Source organism: Grampus griseus (assembly GCF_964374135.1).
Source record: "Grampus griseus genome assembly, chromosome: 5".
In the NCBI taxonomy this organism is placed as follows: domain Eukaryota; kingdom Metazoa; phylum Chordata; class Mammalia; order Artiodactyla; family Delphinidae; genus Grampus; species Grampus griseus.
Window position 1 is genome coordinate 68754480 of NC_138998.1, and position 23479 is coordinate 68777958.

Genomic DNA, 23479 nt, shown 5'->3' on the forward strand with positions numbered 1-23479 from the left:
AGTAAAGAGATCTGCACACAAATAGCTGTAAGTCAAGATGCCATAAGAAAGATTCCAACACAGGACGTATACTGTGCATTTAGGAAAAAAACTGAAGAGTGATAATGTGAATCCAATGTGATAACAGATGTTACTCAAACACCACGGTAAAATAAAAGTGATAAATAGTAATTAGTAAATGTTATTGACTGGCTAGAAGTTCTCCGTCTGAGAGGAAAGCCATCATCCCATGGTGTGAATACATCCAATCTGGCTGAGGGTTGAGAGAACAAGGAGAGACAAGAAACCATCCATTCTCAGGATTTGCACAAAGTGGAGAAATCCTTCGTTCCACCTCCTAGGGAGCTGTTTCAAAGATGGTGCAGTGGTGTAAAGTATGAGCCAGTGATAGGTGCATTGGAATTGGTCGCAGTTACTTAAGACTTTATCTCAAGTGGTAATGCTATAAAGTGGGGTTAAAATTGCACAATACAAGTGCTTTTAGCGTACTGGTAAAAAGTGTGATTCTCCTTGCATTTTTTCAGGTCTTGATTTTTTGTTTACATTAAAAAAAAAAAAACTTGACTGTTTAGCTCTGAGCATCTACGAGTGATAAAGCCATCAATTTTTTAAGAGATAAACGTCCAACACATACAGAAGCCTCTGGCAGTGATTCACAAACATTATTGACAACATAAATGCCAAGGAGCTTGTTAAAATGCAGATTTGTGAGCCCTAGTCCAGACCTTCTGAATCAGAATTTTTTGGGGTATGACCCAGGAATCTGTATTGTTAACATATACTGCATGTTATTATGATACAATCTAAATTCTTGGAATTTTGAAAAAACACTAGCTTAACACTTAATTATAAAACACTTAACTGTAAGCAAAATTATTGCTAATCAAAAGTACATTTGTGTATGAGTGTGCATGAATTAGTCTGCTAAAAGTAAATATGTGTAAAGGCCAATAGCTAATAACTTTTACTATTCATCATACTTGGTCAAAGAAATGAAATATCTATAATTCCAAAGAAAGGAAATAGCTTCTTTGACTCTAACATTAAAGAACAACTATTTGTTTTAAGATATTAGTCTAATCAGATGGAATGTAAATCTGAAAAAGAAAATCCTTAATTTGAAATTTGATCATCATGTTGCAGAGAAAAACAGCTGAAGCAATAAAAACTCCCAAAACCATCAAAAAAAAAAAAAAAAAAAGAAAAGAATGAAGTAAGTTTTTGTTTATTTTTGCTCTGTACTTTGTGGTTTAACTGTGAAAGCATTTCTGTTGCGTTCTTTAAATATTCTAGAGTTCCCAGTCTGGCAGTTCCCAAAATCACTCTATCAAGGGTCTCTGTTACACTTATCTGTAGGAAGTCCAGACTTTAACAAACCTACCCTCCCCATGAAGTTCTAGACACCCCCAGGGAATGCTTAGGTGTTCCCACTCCACCCAGGTTGCTGTCTGTCACCTCAGTTTCTGTTTTGGAGTGTTGCTCTCTGCAATCCTGAGAAATCTTTGCTCCGTTGTCCAGGTGGTTGCTCTCCCAGAACCACTTCAGCCAGACCATGGACACTGCCGTTGCAAGGTGAGAGCTGAGACCACGCTAGAGCAATTAGAGGACTTTACTAAAGGCTTGTCAATCACTGGAGGAAATTATAGCACAGATAACTTAAACATGGATATGCTGCTCTGAGGTAGGAACCCTTATCACTCACCCCCTACTATGCAACTTCTTGTCTTGCTGTCTGTGGTCTCGCTGTTTTAAAGTTAGCCAGGCTATTTAATCTCTGGATTGCAGCTGTGACAGGATGCAGCCTGCTTTCCCCGCAAAAGTCCCCCTAATCATGCTCTCTTTTCCAGAATTCTAGGCCCATTTCCTTGAATTCCGGAAAGCAAATTGTGTCCCCCCTCCCACAGTCAAAATCCCACCTCCTACCATCATTTATACCTCATTCAGTATGACTGTCAATGGGAATGTCATTTCTCTTGAGAGGGAATTTCAACTTTATACACAGTGATACCATCTTAGCTCTTTTGACCCCCCCAAATATCAAAACTTTGATTTTTTTTTTTTTTTTTGCCGTACGCGGGCCTCTCACTGTTGTGGCCTTTCCCGTTGCGGAGCACAGGCTCTGGACGCGCAGGCTCAGCGGCCATGGCTCACGGGCTCAGCCGCTCTGCGGCATGTGGGATCTTCCCGGACCAGGTCACGAACCCGTGTCCCCTGCATCGGCAGGTGGACTCTCAACCACTACGCCACCAGGGAAGCCCAAAACTATGATTTATTATAATTTTCATCAATCTATGTCTCACACATGCTTATTCAGCATCAGTGTAATCCTCAAAGTCTAAGTTATTCAATCTTTTTTTTTTAAGTCTTTATTGAATTTGTTACAATATTGCTTCTGTTTTTTATGTATTGGTTTTTTGGCCATGAGGTATGTGGGATCTTAGCTCCCCGACCAGGGATTGAACCTGCACCCCCTTCATTAGAAGGCGAAGTCTTAACCACTGGACTGCTAGGGAAGTCCCTAAGTTACTCAGTCTTGAATGACACCATCTCTAAGACTTCCATCCTTTCAATAAGATTCAGCAATAATAAAATTTTATATCAAGACTATTCTCCAGTATGATGTAAGACCGGGCCAAGACAATCTTTTAGAGATCTTATCCTAATCTCCTGTGAACAACAGTTTGAATAACTGCCAGGATTCATGAAAAATATATGAGCATCAAGCAGACTAACATAATCTGCAATGACAAAGATTTGCTAAAAAATTAATCCTTTTATATACGAACCAGAACCTTAATTTCTCAATCTGAAGCATCAGTATTAAGGTTACTACACTGCACATGAAAAGTCTTCCCAATAATAATGCATGGATACTTGTCCTGTCTAGTGGTGGATTTTCCACATACTCCCCCTCCCCACAACTAAGGAGATCATCTCCCTGGAAGTTCAAGGCTCCATTCCTTGGAAAATGAAAATAGTCTGCATCTCATAAATAACATTTTTTCCAGTCTTTCTTGGTCAAGTGTTAAAAAAAGATCTGTAAAGCCTTATTAAAGATGAGTTATTTTGTTTATTTATTTCAGTGCTTGGTTTGGTTTGATGGTTTAATTTAATTTTGGCCTAGGAAGTACTTCCAAGAGTGGGATGATTATCCAGACAAATGTCTTCTTTAAGCTAGTCCTGTTAATTCTCCTCTCCAGAGTTAATCTTTCTTTGTCTCCATTTTCCTAATTGTTAAAGGAGAACAAGATAATACTTGCCAAGTAAGGATTGATCTATGTAAAGCACTAGTCAAGTGCTAAGTAATTTTGCTCTTGCTACTTACCATCAATAAGAAATTATCTTAATGTTGTATAGGTGACAGTAATTTGTTGAAGCCTAGTGAGAAATAGCATAGTAACACATGAAGTTGACATGTAACAGTAATAAAACAGCATGGTCCATTACTTATAGATTGGATATATATTTTGGAACTCTCTATTATGCTGAGAGTAGTTTGACACTTAATTAATGTGCTAATTAATTGGCTAATAGAGTATCTTGAAAGTTTAGTAAATTTCCATTCTTGGGATAATGGGTAGAAATTTGAAATATTCTTCTTTGTATTCTTCAGTTCATATCTCTATCTATCTATCATCTATCTATTTTTAGCATAGTACCTTGGTGTTGCAGAAACATGGTAATACTAATACACAATAAGGTCCCAGACTCCAAAATCTGTGCTTTTCTATGCACAGCTGATTTGTTTCCAATTTTTCTCTTGCTTCATGATAGCTAAATGAGGTGAGTGTATCGAAGACATCCTTTGCCATTTTAGTCTAAACTTATTTTTCAACCTCCCTTTTTCATCTCTGTGGCATTCAATAAAATAGAATTAAAGAGTAAATATACAATTTTGAAACTGAGGAGGAACCTGTGGGACATATTCCTCTTGTTTGTAAAACATACTTCCCAGGGACATACTCATCTCTTGTTTGTAAAACACCTGTGTCGCCCACATCTTGTTTGTAAAAAACTTTAGCCTCCTAGGCTTTCCCTCTGTTCCAAAGAGAAAATTTAATCAGAGAAGGGAGAAAATGAAGAAAGTAAGGAAAACAGTCAAGCAAGACAAAATAATAATAGTTTAGCCATAAAATGAAGTCAAAGACCTTTAGTTCTTCCTCAAGGGCTACAGATAATATCCTAAGCCATATCCTCTGAGCTGTTTTGCAGATACTAAAACCCCCACCAGGTGGAAGAAGGTAACTGCATACTGACCACAAGCATATAGACTGAAGACCTGTTGGAACCTGGAGGTTGATGATTTTAATTCCCAAAATACCATCCAGTTACATCACCACCAACCAATCAGAAGAATGTGCATGAGTTGATCAGGCACCCTACAACACTCACCATAATGTTGTTTTTAAAAATCCTTCCCTGAAAGCCATTGGAGAGTTTGGGTCTTTTGAGCATGAGTTGCCCAATCTCCTTGCTTGGCCCTGCAATAAACGCTATATTTTGCTTTACCACATCCTGGTGTCAGAAGATTGGCTTTGCTGCACATTGAGCAACTATGGCCAAGTTTGGTTCAGTAAGTTTGGGTAAGTAAAATTTTACTGATAAATAGTTCCCAAATGATATTAACTTAAAGATTGGAAGTAAAGAGAGTACATGAGAAAGGAATCAATACCATCTGCATCTGAATTCCTAGCAAAACACAAGTTCTGCTAATTATATAATCTTATTCATGGAAAAAATGTCTTTCTTGCATTTGTCTATTCTTTCTTACCCATGCAATTCAGAAAACAGAGAGTGTGCTACTGCTTATAGGTAAAAAGGAGTAGCTTGTACTAGAATAAACTCCTGCTGAAAACAACTTTAAAAGTGAATAAAATACACAACACAGATGTTGAAAACACCAGGGAGCCACCAAAGCAGCCATGATGTGAGGGGTCATGATAATGAAGAAAAACAAACTTTGGAGAAGTAAGCCCAGCACATACTTTTCCATTGAGGCATTTGATAATTCCTAAGCTGCACGTATGTGTGGAAAGAGGCTGAGAAACCAAACACAAAGCGACTGCTCAGAAGCTAAATTGCTAACAGAGCATCTGAAAGTCTTACTGGGTTGGGGAGTACTATGGACGTGATGTTTGTGTCTCATCCAAAGTTTGTATTCACAGTCTTAACCCCCAATGTGATGATATTTGAAGATGAGGTCTTTGGGAGGTAATTAGGGTTAGATTAATTCAGGAGAGCAGGGCCCTCGTGATGGAATTAGTGGTCTCCTAAGAAGAGGAAGAGAGAGAAAGACTTCTTGCTCTTCTCTGCATTATGCATTAAGGAAAGGCCATGTGAGGATGCAGCTGGAAGGTAGGTATCTGTAAGCCAAGAAAAAGTCCTCACTTCAACCCAGCCATGCTGGCATCCTAATCTCAGACGTCCAGCCTCCACACAGTGAGAAAATAAATTTCTGTTGTTTAAGCCACCTGGTCTACGGTATTTTTATGGCAGCCTGAGCTGACTAAGACAGAAAGAGAAAAGTGGGAGTTAAGGGTCTGCCAAGAAGAAGGGGAAGTGAAATACATATAAGACTTTTGGTTGGGAAGACAGAAGGGTCACGTCTTAGGTATAAATACAAACTATGAATAGACAAACCATCAAAAAGCCTGAAACAACCTGAAAACATCTCAAGCCCAAATTGAATCATCATGATCTGTTTGTTTGTATTGTATCTGCCTACCTTATCTGGAGAAAGATAGCATCATACAAAGATGCAAAGGTTTTGTATTTTCTTTATTTATAATATCCAGAACTCACTTAACAGAAAAAGTATAAAGTAGGTGTACCAGGACATAAGACCATAAAACCCAAAACTCAAAGTCAAGTTTCAGGGTTGGGGTGGGAAGAGAAGCAGCAGACCCATAGGTTATCTAGATGTTGGAATTGAGACAAAGACCTCATTATTCACTATTATGTAGAATAAAATAGAGGGAAAAACAGATAAAATAAATGAAGAGATGAATAATTTCTTTGTTTGAAACATAGAGGGGAAAAAAAGAATGGAAAATAGTGAAAAGAGCGTAAGCAAAATGTGAGACACAGTCAAAAGATAGGATCTACATGTAATTGCTGTCCCAGGAAGAAAGGAGAGAGAATGAAGCAAAATAATATTGGAGGACATAATAGGTAATGCCAAGAATTTTCCCAAGTTGATGAAAGACATCAATCCACAGACTGAAGACAGTCTTCAGACTCCAAATAGGAGTAAAAAAACAAAAACAAAAATGCAAAAAAACCCCATCAACACACATCATAGTGTAACAGCTGAAAACAAATTAAAAAAAAAGATTTTAAAGGGTGGCATAGAAAAGAGAAACATACCTTAAAGGAACAACAAAAATGTTGGCAACTGACCCGTTAACAGAAATAATGGCATCTAGAAGACAATGGTAAGACAGTTTAAAAGTAACCAAAGAAAATAATTGGGAGCCTGTAATTCTATACTAAGCAAAATTTTTTCTTCAAAAGTGAAAGATAAATATATTTAAGAGTAAAATAAAGAAATAATTTGTCACCAGCAGTCTCCACTAAAACAAATAATGTGAGAGCGCAGATTTACAGAATGAAAAAAAGAATAATGAAAAGAGAAAATGTGTGGGCAAATGAATATTAACTTTACAAAAAATAGTAATGTTCTGTAGGGTTAAAAATACATATGTAGGATTAAAATTCATGAAAAAATAATGCAAATGGCAAGAGCAGGAAGAATGAGTTAACATATTCTAAGGTTCTAACAATACTGGAGAAGTAGTTAAAAGTGATAAATTGTATTAGATTATAATAATTTAAGGATGTATGCAATAATCTCTAGGGTAACTACTAAAAGAATAAAAAAGAAATATATAACTAACCACTAACTGGTAGAAATAATAAAACATTTTGATTAATCAAAAAAATTACAAGAAAAAGAAAAAGGAACATAAAATGAGTCAAATAGAAAACCGAGAGTAACTGTGGAATTAAACCTAACTACATTAATGTATTTAATTTCATTAAATGCATTAATTAAAAACATTAGTTACATTAAATGTAAGTGGACTGAATACTCCAATTAAAAGATAATATTGTTAGAGTTCATAAAGAAAACCTCAACAATATACTACTTACATGATGCATACTTTAATACAAGTATATGGATAGATTCAAAGTAAAACAATGGAAAAAGATATACCATGTATACACTAACCAAAAAAGCTGGTGTGAAAATACTAATGTCAGATGAAGGTTTTATGGACAAAAGCATTACTATAGACAATGACAGACATTTTATAATGATAAAGAGATAAATTCACCAGTAAGTTATAGCAATTCAAAATTTCAAGTATCTAATATTATAGCCTCAAAATATACAAAGCAATAATGGACAGAATTAAACTGAGATAAATTTATAATCATAAAGGGAAACTTTAACACATTTCTCTCAACATATGATGGAACAAGCAAGCAAAGATAAACTCAGTAAGGGTATAGAAGATTTGAAAATAAATACAAACCTAACATAATGAACACATAGAGAACACTGCACATAACAATGACAGCATACTCATTCTTTTCAAGTATACTTGGCATTTACTAAAATTGATTATATTCTAGGTTATAAGGTAAACTTCAAGAAATTTCAAAGGTTTGAAATCATTCAAAATAGTTTCTCTGACCACAGTTGAATTAATATATAATTCAACCACAAAAAAGACAAAAAAAAATCTCCAACAAGTTGGAAATTACATAGCACATTTTAAAATAATTTGTGGGATAAAGAAGAAATAAAAATGAAATAAGAACATATTTTTAACTGAAAGATAACAAAGATATGTTGTAAGAAATTGTGTAAAATGCATCTAAAGCAGTGCTAATAGGAATAGGGATGCTTATAGGGTTAAATGCATATATTTGAAAGAAAGTTAGGCTCAAAATCAATGTTCTAAGCTTCTATTTTAAGATGCTTGAAAACAAAACAGCAAATTTAACCCAAAGGAAATGGAAGAAAAAGGTAATAAAGATAAGAGCAGAAATCAATAAAGGAGAAAACATACATATAGTAGAGAAAATCATTTCTTCCAAAATTTGATTCTTTGCACTGATTAATGCCATTAATAATCCACTAAGAAAACTGATCAATAAAAAAATGAGAGAATTTACAAAATTATCAATAGAAGAAATGTGAAAGAGGATATCACTTTAGATACTACAGATATTTTAAAAGATGATAAAAGACTATTATAAACAATTTTATGCCAATATTTGACAATTTAGATGAAATAGACAAATTTCTTGATAAATGCAACTTGTCAAATCTGATCAAGGGAAAAATAATATACCTAAATACTCCTATATCTATTAAATAAATTAAATCATTTTTTCAAGCCCTATCCCAAAAGAAAAGTCCCAGATCCAAATGACTTCATTGCTTGATTTTTCCAAATGTTTAAAGAAGAAAAAACAATCTCACAAAACTCTTTTAGAGATTTAAAAACTGGTGCATTCTTCTCAATTCTTTGTGGGACAGCATAGTGTTGATTCAAAAATCTGACAAGAGTATTACCAGAGAGAAAAAAATACTTACAGACCATAGACAAAAATCCTGAGAACAAAAATACAGAATATAAAGAGAAATCCTAAAGAAAATGTTAACAAATGAAATTAAACAGTATATAAAAAGATGTACAGGGCTTCCCTGGTGGCGCAGTGGTTGAGAGTCCTCCTGCCGATGCAGGGGACATGGGTTCGTGCCCCGGTCCAGGAAGATCCCACATGCCGCACCATGGCCGCTGAGCCTGCACGTCTGGAACCTGTGCTCCACAACGGGAGAGGCCACAACAGTGAGAGGCCCGCGTACTGCAAAAAAAAAAAAGGTATACATCATAATCAAGTAGAGTTTATTCTAAGTATTAAGGGTGATATGACATGAAAAAACAATTAATATAATTTACCACATCAATAGAAAAAAACAAATTATGTGATCTTATGAAATAAAAGAAATTACTTGATAAAGTTTATCTTCTACTCATGATAAAAAAAAAAGCCTTAGCAAACTGGGAATAGAAGTGAACTTCCTCAACTGACAAAGTACTTTATAAAATGCCTATAGCAAACATCAAATTTAATAGTGAAATATTAAAAACTTTCCCCTTGAGATATGGAACATGACAGGGATGCTGCTATTACCACTTTCATTTAACATTGTACTGAAAGTTTCACCCAAAGAAATGCAGGAAGCAAGTAAAAATTTGTATATACCTAATAAAATAACTTCAAAATATATAAAGAAAAATTGATATTACTAGAGGGAGGAATGGAAAACCATACAATTATAGTTATTGATTTTAACATATTTTTCTTAGTAACTAATAGAACAAGCAGATTTTTTAAAATGATAGTAAGAATAGAAAAGATTTGACCAACATGGTTATTTAATTTGACAAAATTGACATTTGTAGAAACTACACCCATAAACTGAAGAATACAGAATATTTTTCCAGGTGCACATGAAACTTTTACCAAAAAGGGACCATATGTTGTGCCATAAAGCAAGTCTCAACAAGTTTCAAAGAGTTAAAATTAAGTAGAGCATAATTTTAGACAACAGTAGAATTAAGCTATATATCAATAACAAAAAATATTTCCCAATTACTTGGAAATTAGGTCATATACTTTTAAATAACTCATGTTTTAAATAGAAAATAAAATTTCTAACTTAATAAGCTAGAAAAAGAATAGCAAATCATACCCAAATAAAATAGAAGAAAGAAAATTATAAAGTTTATAATCAATGAAATAGGAAAAAAAGCCAAAATTTCTTTAAAAAACTAATGCAAATGATAAAATCTTAGCAAGACTGATCAAGAAAAAGAAAACTCTGGTTACTTATTTTAGGAATAAAAGTGAGGATGTGGCTATATATCCTATGGATATTAAAAAGATAGTAAAATTATTTTGAACTTTATGCCAATTTGATAATTTCATTGAAAGATACAACTTATCAAAATGACCCAAGAAGAAAGAGAACATCTGAATTCTCATGCCTATCAAGGAAACTGAATCCATTTTCCAAAACCTTCCCACAAAGAAAACAACTGGTCCTAATGGTTTCTTTGATAAATCTTCTAAGCATTTATGAAAAAAAAAAATAACAATCCTACTCAATATCTTCCAGAGAACTGAAAAAGATGGGACATTTCCCAACTCATTTTATTGCACAGATATTAGAATAAAGGAACTATACAGGCTAATATTTCTTATAAACATAATAAAAAATCTCAAATCATTAGCAAATTGAATTTTTTAAAAATCATGGCCTACCAGGATTTATTTCAGGAATGCAAGGGTAGTTTAACAATAGAAAATCTATCAGTGCAATTTACTACATTAATATAATCACAGAAGAAGATTTTAATACATTTTCAGAAGTTGATAGCTCATGGACAAAAAAATAGTAGCATTGTAATAATATGAATAATGCATTTAATTAGCTTAATTTAGCGCCTATATAGAACTTAGCATCAAACAAAGGACCTTGTGTGGTCAAGCACACACAGAAGACATTTTCCCAAATTGACCTTCTGTGATGGCACTATGGGACTCCCAACAGATTCCAAAGAATTGATATCATACAGAGTGCAATCAATTACCAAAAACAATGAAGTATTGAAACATTTTAAACAATAAATTTATTTGAAAGCAAGGCAACACTTAACTCATAAGTTAGAGGTAATCGTGATTTAAAAAGTGAAATATTTAGTTTTGAACAAAACAAAGGAATTTGTTTTGTTCGAACAAAATGTTTTTTGTTCGAACAAAACATATAAAAATTGTGTGATACTGCATTTAAAAAAGCATAATGAAAATAAATGGGATAAGGTTTCAAGGAGCTAAAAAAGAAAAAAAAATCAAAACAAACAGAAAGAATATAGGAAAAGGTTGAAATCATAAGTAAGGAATAAAAGAGAAAGAAATGATCAAAAGTAAAAAGCTGATTATTTGAATAATAAAACAAACATATCTGACAAAATTGAGAAAGGGTTAGAAATCACAAGTAAATACTAAATGAAATATGAAAGAGAAAATATTACAAACACAGCTGAATTTTTAAGATTCATCAAAAGAATACCATGAACAACTTTGACAATAAGTTTAAAAATTTAAATGTGGTGAAGATACAAATTTAAAAGCTGAGCAAAGAAGATGTTTAAAAACTAACAGACTGAAAACTTTAAAAATTGAATTAATAGTAAAAAATCTTATCAACATCAGACAGTTATATAGGTGAATTTCTCCATACCTAAATGGAATAAATAATTCCTTTAAAATACAAACTGTTTCAGAGAATAGAAAAAGGAGGTCAGTTACCTAACTCATTTTTAAAGGCTATAATTATACTCCAATATTACTAATGAACATAAATGCACAAATCATAAACTATATCATAAAACAGAATGTAACACAGTACTACACAAATATATATGTATATACAAATATATTTGAGCACATAAGATTTATTCTAAGGAACAATAATTCAGCATTAAGACTCTATTAATGTAATTTATCAGATAACAGGTTTAACAGGACTTTGGGGAAATGTGGAAAGGGGAATTCAACTTGAAAAGTAGTATTTAACTGATTTTATGTTTTAAAAAGATCTGAAACAACTATGATAAAATCTTAGTCTGGGTGATGAGCTTATGTGCATTTATTGTACTGTTCTCTGCGCTTTTCTGATTTTGGAATTTTTCACCCAATTCTCTACTAGATTACAGCCAAGGATTTCTGTATTAGCAATAGATAAAACTATTTCTTACTTAAGAAAGCCAGTAAAAATCAACCTCTTACTCCTTTGATTCATTCAATTACACTGAGGCTTTTGCCTTTGCTTATAAAAAAAAAAGCCATCTGTATTGCTGTGAATAAGAAAATCAGATAAACCTCAAAGGTCATGAGTGACTTTCTCTGAGGTTTCTTTGTTCTTAACTCAGTTCAGGGATCTGAAATGATGCCTTTCTGTGAGAAGGAAGAACTCATTTTCCTCTGGGAAAGTGCTGCTTTCTGTGTGTAAGGAAATAGCGGATCACAGTACCTCAGGCAGGTTGCGAGGTAAGGTGCCAGGCTTCATCATGTGGCAACTCTCCGACGTCTTCTCTTTTAATGTAAGTATTTGATTCCATTCTGGGCCACAGGCCTCATATAAAGCTGCCTCTGAGCCAGGGTCAGAGATATTCATCTCCACATGATCTTCTTTCTCCTGACACACCATCTGTCTCCCTCCTTAGAGAGACACAGAGGAGAAGCAAAGGTGGAATTTAATCACTGTGGTCTCTAGGCTATTCAACTATCAACTGCTGAGCTTCAGCTAAGCTCTCGAATCCTTTTGCTGTGGAAAGGAAAAAAAAGGAGTCATTTCTGCACTTAACTCAAACTCTACTTATTTTTGAAATGATTGATTCTCCTCTCCATCATCATCATCATCAAATTTAACTAAAATAATGCTGTTGATGATAATGCCAGTTTCAACAAACAGAAGACTTTTTCATGTCTCCATACTCACCAGTTTTGTTTGCATGACTTAGGTTTCTACTCTTGACTGGAGATGGCCTGAGAGGGTTGAATAAGATAATGTATGTATAAAACTTAGCACAGTGCCTCACTCAAAATAGTTGTTCCACAGATGCTAGTTTGCCCACGGCCTCTACCCCCCACCCCCATCCTAATTCTCTTTGATTTGGAGGATTAGAGCACTGGTTCCAGGGTCATTGCAGGATTCTGGAGGAAGCAAGTAGACTTTGAATTGGCTCCATGAGAGTTTTAGACGTACCTGGGTTATCCTAGGGTAGCACTGCTCTTAGATCAGAGTTAAGAGGAAACTCTGCCCGGGACCTTAGCATAGGGGTAAGCAAAGCTTTTCTATAAAGGGCAAGAAAGTAAACATTTTGGGCTTTGCAGGCTATTTAGAGTCTCTGTCACATATTCTTCTTTGTTTTTTTTTTTTTTTTTTTTTACAACGCTTTAAAAAATGTAAAGCTATTCTGACTTTATAGGTCATACAAAAACAAGCTATGGGCTGGATTTGGCCCACAGGCCATAGCTCATCAATCCTTGCCAACCACCTGTGTGAGATTCCCTAGGCCCAGGGAGTGGCCAGGAAATGTTGCTTGAGGGGAGTGGGGTGGGCAGATGTTGGTATGAAGGCTGGACGTCGATATGTAAGTACAAGAAGCTCTTATTATAGAGGATGGAGGAAGAGATGGGGTTGGCTGTGTGGTCTTGCAGCTTAGCCCTCGTGTGTTATCTTGTTCTGGTCTGGAACTCCAAGGTGTCTGAGAATTTTAAGTTTAAAACTGGCCTTCATGTCACATAGGTACATTTGTCAGTGGAGTATAGATTCTTATTTCGTTGAATAGTCTGTTAGCTTAAGTTTGGAACTTCTGAAAAATGTAGTCATCAGGTACATGCGTGTGTATTTGCATTCTTACTCCAGACCCCGATGCTGAGAGCAATCCTGTCCTAGGATATCCATCCAGTGCTCTTTCTGAAACAAACTCACCAAGTCCTAAGTCAGTTTCAGGATATCCTTAATAAATCTAATGCCGATGTGTATTCCCAACAGTTGTACTTTGCATAAATTATATTCAACCAGAGGGACTAAGAATTGAGCCAGCCTCTATGTTCCACGCATCTGTCTCCGAAGGTCTACCTTGATGTATATAATTTAGGAGTCAGTATTCCCAGATTCCCTAATTCAGTGTCACAAACTCGAATGTCTATAAGGGTCTGGGTAATTAAAATGGAAGAAGCAGATCAGGTGTTAGAGAAAAAGAAAAACACACTGAAAAGGGAAATCACCTTCTAAAGGGGGCAACCGCCACTCAGCCCCAGTGACCGCTGGCCCAGTGTTGCCAAAGTTCCCATTTTCTAAAGACAAACCAAAACAGTGGGAAATCTGAATTTATATATAAAATCTGCCAATTTTAAAAATTTGATGATTAAGTTAAAATTTTAAACAATCCATGTTGGTCAGGCAAACTTGTCTATGGGCTGGATTTAGTCCATGGAATGACAGTTTGCCACTTCTACCTAATTCTTTCTAATTGAATATGAGGTATTGAATTGAATCTAATTGAATATGAGGTATCTTCAGAAGGGAAGCCCCTCTATTATTCTTACTAATCCAGCAGCCTTCTTGTGCATACTTTAGGAATTATGGTTACAATGGGAAGAGCTCATGATCGTGAGTCAGGAGACCTGGTCTCTGCATCCAGAATAGCCTTCACTCTTCTGTGAGAGTCAGAGCAAACTACTTATCATACTCCTTCATTCCCTCAATTAGGGAGATTGGCTAGATGATATTTTAGTGCCCTTTCAACTTCTACGGTTTAGATTTTTTAAAAATTTGTAATCAGAGATGTGACCTAAGTCACATTTAGACACGCTAAGCTTTGTTTCATAGCATTGCACCACTGCAAAAGCAACTATAAGTCTATACTCTGTTTATCACATTTTTTCAGAACTACGTATGGTAATAAGGATTTAAGAAAACTGAGTTTTCAAGTAATTTTCAATAAAATATTATTTATATGAAGTGTCAATAGAAAATATCACCTTTATACTGTCTTTTCACACATATGCAATATTTGTTAATATAGACAGTCTTTAATGTCCAGAAAGCATTATCTTTATCTTTTTTTCCAGTGGGGAAAATGCCCCAAGAAGACAAAGCAGGTAAAAGTCATGACATCACATTTTACATTGTGTTTCCTGTATTTTGTCCTTGAGATGAAGCCCAGCACACCTCCTGGTTTCTCTGCCTCTAGATTGTTTAGACTCAAGCAATCCTGCAAATGTAATGGGGTTGATTATATTTGTAAAACTGTGGTAATGTGCCACAGGGGATGGTGCCGCACTTCTATCAACAAAGGATGAGATACAGAACATGTTTTTAAAAATCCTGAACTGAGTGCCAGGAGATGGCAGAGAGCAGCTTTGGAAGCAGGAGATTTTGGTAGACACACGCAAGGCCAGTCTCTACTGGTGATGAGAAATGTCAGGAGCCATTTTTTTTTTCCAAATAATTTTTTTCTCTTTAAAAGCAATTTATTGAGATATAGAGAGCATAAAATTCTCCTGTTTTTAAGTATACACTTCAATGAATTTTAGTATATTTAGAGTTGTACAGCCATCACCAAAATCTAATTTTAGAACATTTCCAACAGCCTGAGAACAAACCTCATGCCCATTTACAGTTCCTCCCTATTTGTACCCCTAGCTGCGGGGCAACCACTAATCTAATTTCTGTGTCTAATTTGTCTTTGCTTGACATTTTATATAAATGAAATCATAGAATATATTCTTTTGTGTCTGGCTTCTTTCATCTAGCCTAATGTTTTAGAGATTCATCCATTTACGGTACTTTCTTCCTTTTAATTGTTGAATTGTATTCATGGATATTCCACATTTTGTTTATTCATTCATCAGTTGATGGACATTTGAGTTGTTTCCACTTGTTGGCTACGGAGAATAATGATGCTATGAACATACGTGTACAGATCTTTGTGTGAGAGAAGTCATTCTTGACAATTAAAGATCGAAGGCTTGCAGCTTAGCTGTCTTTTTTGTCATATAATAAATTTGAGGGACATCAATGTATGTCCATGTAACATTACTGTCACTCACTTGCATCCTATTTTGCAAGAGTGAATTTCCAGTAATCACACCAAAAATTTGGAAGAGCCTTGGGAGCAGTCACAGGAGTTTACCAGCATGTGAACATCATTTGTCAAGGGTGCTGTGGAAGAAAAAGTTTGAGAGTAACTCTATTCTATCATTCATTCACTTGGCTGCCCTCATTTCTACAGGGTTTATCTCTAAGTGGATAAGAGAACTTTTCAGTGGACCTACAAGGGGAATGCCTTGGGTTAAGACTTCCGAGCTGCTTCTTTGTTTTGTTCAAGGCCAGCTCTCTCTAAGAGCTACATTTTCTCTTTCTACAGGCTCACGGGAGCTAGCATTCTATTGTTGTCTTTTCACAGGAACTACCTGGAGATTTCTCTCTCAATCCTCTACCAACCTTAATCCAGAGATGGTACCAGAGCAGTACATGGTCTCACCAGCTTGCCTTCCTTTACCCATGACTTAAGGGTTTTATTATTAACCACAGTGAATAAATGAAATGAAAATAAACACAGCAGTAGGGGCAGTGGCAAAGTTTTCTTATAGCATCATCTTATAGCATCGTTAGTCTGTGAATGTCTGAGATTTCTCAGCTTAAATGGATTATTAGGACTCAGGTGAACCCCAGTTCTCTGGCTTCCTTGCTCCCCATGCCCATCCCTACTCACTCTCTAATAAATGTAGGGAAAATCAAATAAGGTCATTCTCTGACTGCAATCCAAATATTTTTGCCCATCCAGTTGTCAGCCTATATTTTGAACATTACTACCAGTTACAATGATTTTTTTTTTTTTACAGTGATTAAAAGTCCTTTGTTAAGAAGACTTTGGACAAATACCAATTACAGCCTTGATGATACTCCATGCCTCGGGTCATTACCTGTTTCTTCTTCGCTGTAGTTCACCGTCATTCTAAATGCAACACACAAATCAGAAATTCGTCTTTGCTTACCATGACCAGTATCCTGCATATTAATGGTCATAATGACATCTTTAATAGGGACAGAGAAGCCAATCAGCTAAGAATGTTTGACATGACAGATTAAATTTCTTTTAAATTTAAACCCAAACTATAGTGAGACATATCACAGTGATATTATCTTATCATGATGCATAGACATCAGCAGAAAGGTTTTATGGTCACTCCTCTCTTTTTCTTATTCATTGAATTGGAGTTCTTTTGGTTCTTTTGTCAGTCAGATCTGAGTTTGAATCTCGGCTCTGCTTACCTGCTGCATCACGTTTAAGGTGCATCAATAAACAGAGTGGCCAATGCTCCTGATTTGCTTAGGACAGAGGGGTTTCCTAGGACATGGGGACTTTTGTGCTGAAAGTGGGAGTCCTAGGCCAACCAAGATAAGTTGGTCACCCTAATAACATCACGAGGATTAAATAACCACCTGAAGATTGTTGTGAGGATTCCGAGCCAGCAGAAAGCCTAATCAAAATAAATTTTAAATAAATGAAAAACATTTTTATTCAACTCATTTCAATAGTCTCCTGACTTGGTTTTAACTCTATTTGACATCAGCTTCAGTTGTTGAATCAAACCTCACAGAAAACCAGAATCAATTTGGTATGGATTAGTGCTTCTTTTTTTTACAGTGAGGATTGTTTTTTGTTATGATAAAATATACATGACATGAAATGTATCTTCTTAATCATTTTAAGTGTACAGTTCAGTAGAGTTAAGTATATTTGCATTGTTGTATAACCAGTCTCTAGAACTCATTTTTATCTTGCAAAACAGAAACTCTGAACCCTTTAAATCACAACTCTCCAATCCCCCCTCCCTCTGGCACTGGCAACCACTGTTCCACTTTTTGCCTCTATGAATTTGACTCTAGGTACCTCCTATAAGTCATACAGTGTTTGCCTTTTTGTGAGTGGCTTATATTACTTAGCATAATGTTCTCAAATTTCATCTATATTATAGCATGTGTCAGAATTTCCCTCCTTTTTAAAACTGAATATATTCATTGTGTGTCTATACCACATTTTGTCTATCCATTCATCCATCAGTGGAGACTTGGCTTGTTTCCACCTTTTGGCTATTGTGAATAATGCTGTTATGAACACGGGTATACAAATTCTCTTTGAGACTCTGTTTTTAATTCTTTTGGGTGTAAACCCAGAAATGGAATTATTGGTTGGATTAGTGCTTCTTAAACTTTAATGTGCATGCACATAACCTTAGAATTTTGTTGAGATACAGATTCTTCTTCAGTAGGTCTGGAGTAGGGCTTAACAAGCTTAAAGGTTATGTCAATGCTACTGGTGGGCTGACCACACTTTGTTGTTCAAGGGCATAGAAAAAGTAAAATAGCTTAGAAGTGAAGATACCTGAATTATGTACAGTTCTGGCTCTGCCACGAATTGAAGGTATGGCCATGGGTAAGTCATCTAAACTGTCTGGGCCCATCTGGCCATTTACAAAATGAGGGACTTGGGTTAGATGACTTCTAAGGCCATTTCCATCTCTGATATTCTGTGCTATCATGTCTGCCTTGGATAACTTTTATTTTCTTTTACACACCTGCAATAAAACCCATGGAAAGCAATAGCTCCTGTGTTGTAGTACTGGAAGAATTGCCAGGAGGTCTGGAGAGCCATGAAAATTAGATCAATACATCTAACAGATCAATAGATGTAAATTATTAGACCAATGAGAAAATGAGAGTAAATAGATTTGCATAGAAAGTGGGGTGTTCTCCTTAACTGTCAGTTCATGTTTATGAAGTTATTTATGAAGTTAATTATTCACCCTGGGCAGCCATTTCTATTTAAAAGAAGAGGAAGCAGAGAAATTTCATGGTGAGCCAGAGGAAAAAAAACTTTCATCAGACACAATATTAAAAGGAGAGTGCTTTCAGTTACATATAATTTTCTGATTCAAGGTGAAAGGGAAATTAACTAAAGACTCTCAACAAAATCCCAAGGCTATTTTATGTGCAAAAAAGTATATGCTCTAACCCATCCAATAATTCCACTTTGGGGAATTATATCCGAATCAGGGGGAAAACCGTGATGTAGTATTTGCCAATGTGTAAATGCTCCTACATGACCCCTTTCAATCCACCAATGAGATAGCAATTGGCTGGCAAAATTTGTGAGATGTTAACAATCAGCTTTCATGAGCCCCTGCAAGCCAGCTCTAGCACACCACTGAAGAGTAAGTTTCCTATCATTGAGTTATTGGGATTAGATAGGAGAAACTGTTCTAATAATCTGCTTTCGCCCTCTATTGCAGTGGTTCCCAACTCTGGCTGAATATTAAAATCATCAGGGCAACATTTAAAAAACACTAATGGTCAGGCCTCATCCCAATCCAATTAAATCAGAAATTATTGGGATAGAGGCACTGGCAAAAAACTCCCTCAGGTTTTAACGTGCTGCCAAGAAAAAAAAGCATCAACATTCCTGCCATCAAGGCCATGGCGCCAAACGATCTGATTACATTCAGTATTTCAGATTCTTCCTCCTGCCAAGAGAGCACTAACAGCGTCAAAGAGTAAAACTTGTAGAAGTGAATGATGGTTCCCCAATCTACTAGGTAATTTTGTGTGGGCTACAGGAATTTCAAACCCACTGAGGGATGCTGATGTCTTGATTAAGCCATGACTGATCAAATGTGTTTGACCAGACTGTAGGTCTTATGCTAAGGCTGAGTGACTAAAGGGAAACAGTAGTTTAAAAAAGGAAAAAAAAGGACTTCCCTGGTTGCGCAGTCGTTAAGAATCTGCCTGCCAATGCAGGGGACACGGGTTCGAGCCCTGGTCCGAGAAGATCCCACATTCTGTGGAGCGACTAAGCCCAAGTGCCACAACTGCTGAACCTGTGCTCTAGAGCCTGCGAGCAACAACTACTGAGCCCGTGTGCCACACTACTGAAGCCCGCGTGCCTAGAGTCCGTGCTCCGCAACAAGAGAAGCCACCACAATGAGAAGCCCACACACCCCAACAAAGAGTAGCACCCACTCGCCACAACTAGAGAAAGCCTGCGCACAGCAACAAAGATCAAACGCAGCCAAAAAAAAAAAAAAAAAATTAAATTAAATAAATAAATTTATAAAAAAAAACTGATGAGGCTGGTGGCAGTTATGTCCGTTGAATGACAGTCTTGCTATCCTAAATCCTACTGTTTATAACTGGTCCTGGCAGAATTGTATGGAGAGCAGGGAAATTGGGATTGAAGAATGGGAGAGGTGGAAAGACATGAGGTTGTAATTAAAGAGGTGAAACTTGGAATTAAAACTTTTAGATAAAATGACATTTTTGGAAATGATTTAGTACAAGTTGGAACTAGTGTGTGGGCTGCTGGAGAAGAACAGAGTGAGTGATCAGTGGAGTGATGGGGCCATCCAAGGCCAGAAGATCTTAAGGAAAAGATGATGTATGTGATGGGAAGTCACCTCTGAGGATGGCAGGGGGTGGGTGGAGGAAAGAGGACGAGAAAGAGAATAATAATACAACTTGTGATATTAATTGAGCATCTACCATGTGCTAGGTATGTTGGGAGGTACTTTGTATGTATTTTCTCATAGAATTCTCAAACCAATCTTATTAGGTAGTGACTAGTACTATCATTTCTATTTTATAATTGAGAAATTAGAGCTTAGAGAGGCTAAGTATTTTACCCCAGTAGATTAAGTGTTGCAACTGTAACTAGTTTTCAAAGTCAAGTCTTCTGGCTCCAAATCCATTCTTTTAACCTCTGCACTCCTGCCATTTGTTGAATACCTATCATGTCCTTGCCATTTGCCCTTCTGCTGCAAACGATTATAAAACTGGAAAAAAGTATATGCAAGAACTATTTTCAGAATGTAGAATAACACAAGAAGAGAGTCCTTATACAAACTCTTTCAGAAACTAGAGAAGAAGAAAATGCTTACCAATTCATTTTGTAAGTTGTGGAAAAAAAAAAAAAAAGAAGGATGCGGGGGAGGGCGGCACAGAGGAAGGAAGGAAGAAAACAAATTAGACTTTATCAAAATTAAAAATGTATCATGAAAAAAGATTATTAAAAAAATGAAAAGGCATACCATAGGCTGGGAGAAACTATTTGCAATGCACACGTCTGACAAAGGACTTATATGCAAAAATAAAGAACTCAACATAAAAAGACAAGCAACCCAATAAAAATGGGTCAAAGACTTGAACAAACACCTTATAAAAGAAGATATATAAGTGGCCAATAAACACATGGAAAAGATTATTAGCATCATTAATTATTACGGGAAAAGTACATTAAAATAAGTATTACATACCTCTTCATACTCTCTAGAATGGCTAAAATAAAATGTCTGATACATCAAGTATTGGTGAGCATGTAGAGCTATTGGAAGATTCATACATTACTGGTGAAAATGTAAAGTTATACAGCCACTTGGAAAACAATTTGCCAATTTCTTTAAAAGTTACACATATACCTATCATATGATGCAGTAATTCCATTTATGTTCACAAAAATACCTATGCAAGAGGTATACAGCACTTTTTTCATAACAAGCAAAACATGGACCAACCCAAATGTTCATTAACAGGTTAATGAATAAACAAATTGTGGTACAGTTATACAGTAGAACACTATTCAGCAATAAAAAAGAATAAAGTGCTGGCACACTCCACAGCACAGAAAAATCTCAAAACCATTATACTGAAACAAAGAAGCTTGGCACAAAAGGATATATACTGCATGATCCCAGCGACAAATTCTGACATTTTATATATATATACATATATATATATACACACAAGGCAGCATATAATACATGCACATGAATAAAAGACTGGTGTATATGGGACACACCATATCATTCAGTATGGAACACTATTTCAATCACACTTCAGTAGAAGGTTCAATTATTCAAGTAGACCTTAACTCCTGTGTAGATTCTGTGTACATGAAGCATCTCAGAAATATGCTATTAATAGATAGAACAAGGGCAATGATAATGAAATCTACATAACTATATTTTTATGACACCTTTCACAAAGGCATTTTTGTTTTCTTGGAGGAGTGATTATTCAGACTATTTTGGGATAGGTCAAACTCTCTTGACAGAAGGGCTTTCAGAGGTGAGCTCCTCAGTAGGCAAGTTCCTGACAAAACTGTGAGTTTCTTTTTGACGTTAACTCAACTCTACGTTGTAACCTTGATTCTTAACTCCACAGGACAAAAGTTGCTGGGGAAGGTAAAAGGTTTAGAGGCTAACGTAAGGATGTTTACTTATTTAATGTAAAGTATCTGATAACATAAAGTATTTGCTTTTTCTGTCTTATTGTCCAATGGACATTTTGGAGAAGGTGGACCATAATATTCAAATATCCCTTTTCTTCTATTCTCTGTGTACACAAACTAAATGTTTTGAGTTTTGTTACCTAAAGTTTTGCTTCATCTCCGGATGTAGGGCATAAACAAACACATTGTTCTTTAATCCCTAACCTACTAACCTCTTAATTAACCAAGTATAATGGTAGTATCCAAATCAGATTTTCAGAAAAGTTTAGTACCTCTGTAAACTCCACTGTCTTTCTCAAAGCCACTCCAAATGGATTTATAATTCTAGTGAAAATAGTGTGTTTGCTATACAAATTCAACAACAAGACTAGGACTGACAAGCCATTTTCTTATGATATAAATTCTGGAACTGCTACCAGTCAAGTCATCTCAGGTGCATTTATGCTTTTGAAAAGATTAAAACATTAATTTAGTAACAATATACTCTATTAATAATCATTATGTCTAGAGATGGAAGCAGTGAGAGCAGTCTATAATTTAAAACTAAAATATCCAGGGACTTCCCTGGTGGTCCAGAGGGTAAGACTCTGTGCTCCCAATGCAGGGGGCCTGGGTTTGATCCCTGGTCAGGGAACTAGATCCCACATGCCACAGCTAAGTGTTTGCGTGCTGCAACTAAGAGCCTGCATACCACGACTAAAAAGGTCCTGCATGCCGCAACTAAAAAGATCTTGCATGCCGCAACTAAGACCTGGCACAGCCAAAGTAAATAAATAAATATTAAAAAAATAAATAAAACTAAAATATCCAAAGTAATAAAGCAGAAGTTTTGTTTGTTTTGGTTTGGTTTTTTTTTGCCGTACGCGGGCCTCTCACTGTTGTGGCCTCTCCTGTTGCGGAGCACAGGCTCCGGACGCGGAAGCTCCGCGGCCATGGCTCACGGACCCAGCCGTTCCGCGGCATGTGGGATCTTCCCAGACAGGGGCACGAACCCGTGTCCCCTACCTCGGCAGGCGGACTCTCAACCACTGCGCCAACAGGGAAGCTCAATAGGGCAGAAATTTTAAATCGTTATCATATACACCTTACCCTGGCATTCAGACCTCTCCATAGCTGACAGATCTATTTTTCTAGCAACATTGGCCATGTGATCACACATTCCACACTCCAGTCATAATAGATTAACTCTTCACTCCACAAACAGAGCCTATGCCTCCTGACCTCTCAGTTTTTGCCACTTCTGTTCCTTCCACCTATAATATTATTTAGTGCCCACCATCCATTATTAGCTGTTGAACTTTTACCAGTTATAAGATTCAGTTCCAAATCTATATTAATTAACACACCCAACTCTCTAACTCCCTGTGTCCCAACCCCCAACCTCAGTCAGCTGAAATTAAGTGCTTCCTTCCTTGGATTTCCAAGGTCATTTTTATTCCTTGTTTGTAACTTATTAAATTAATTTCCTTGGGAAAGAAATTAATATAATTTATTTCAGAATATTTCTATCACCAGATAATAAGTTCATTGAGGCCAAG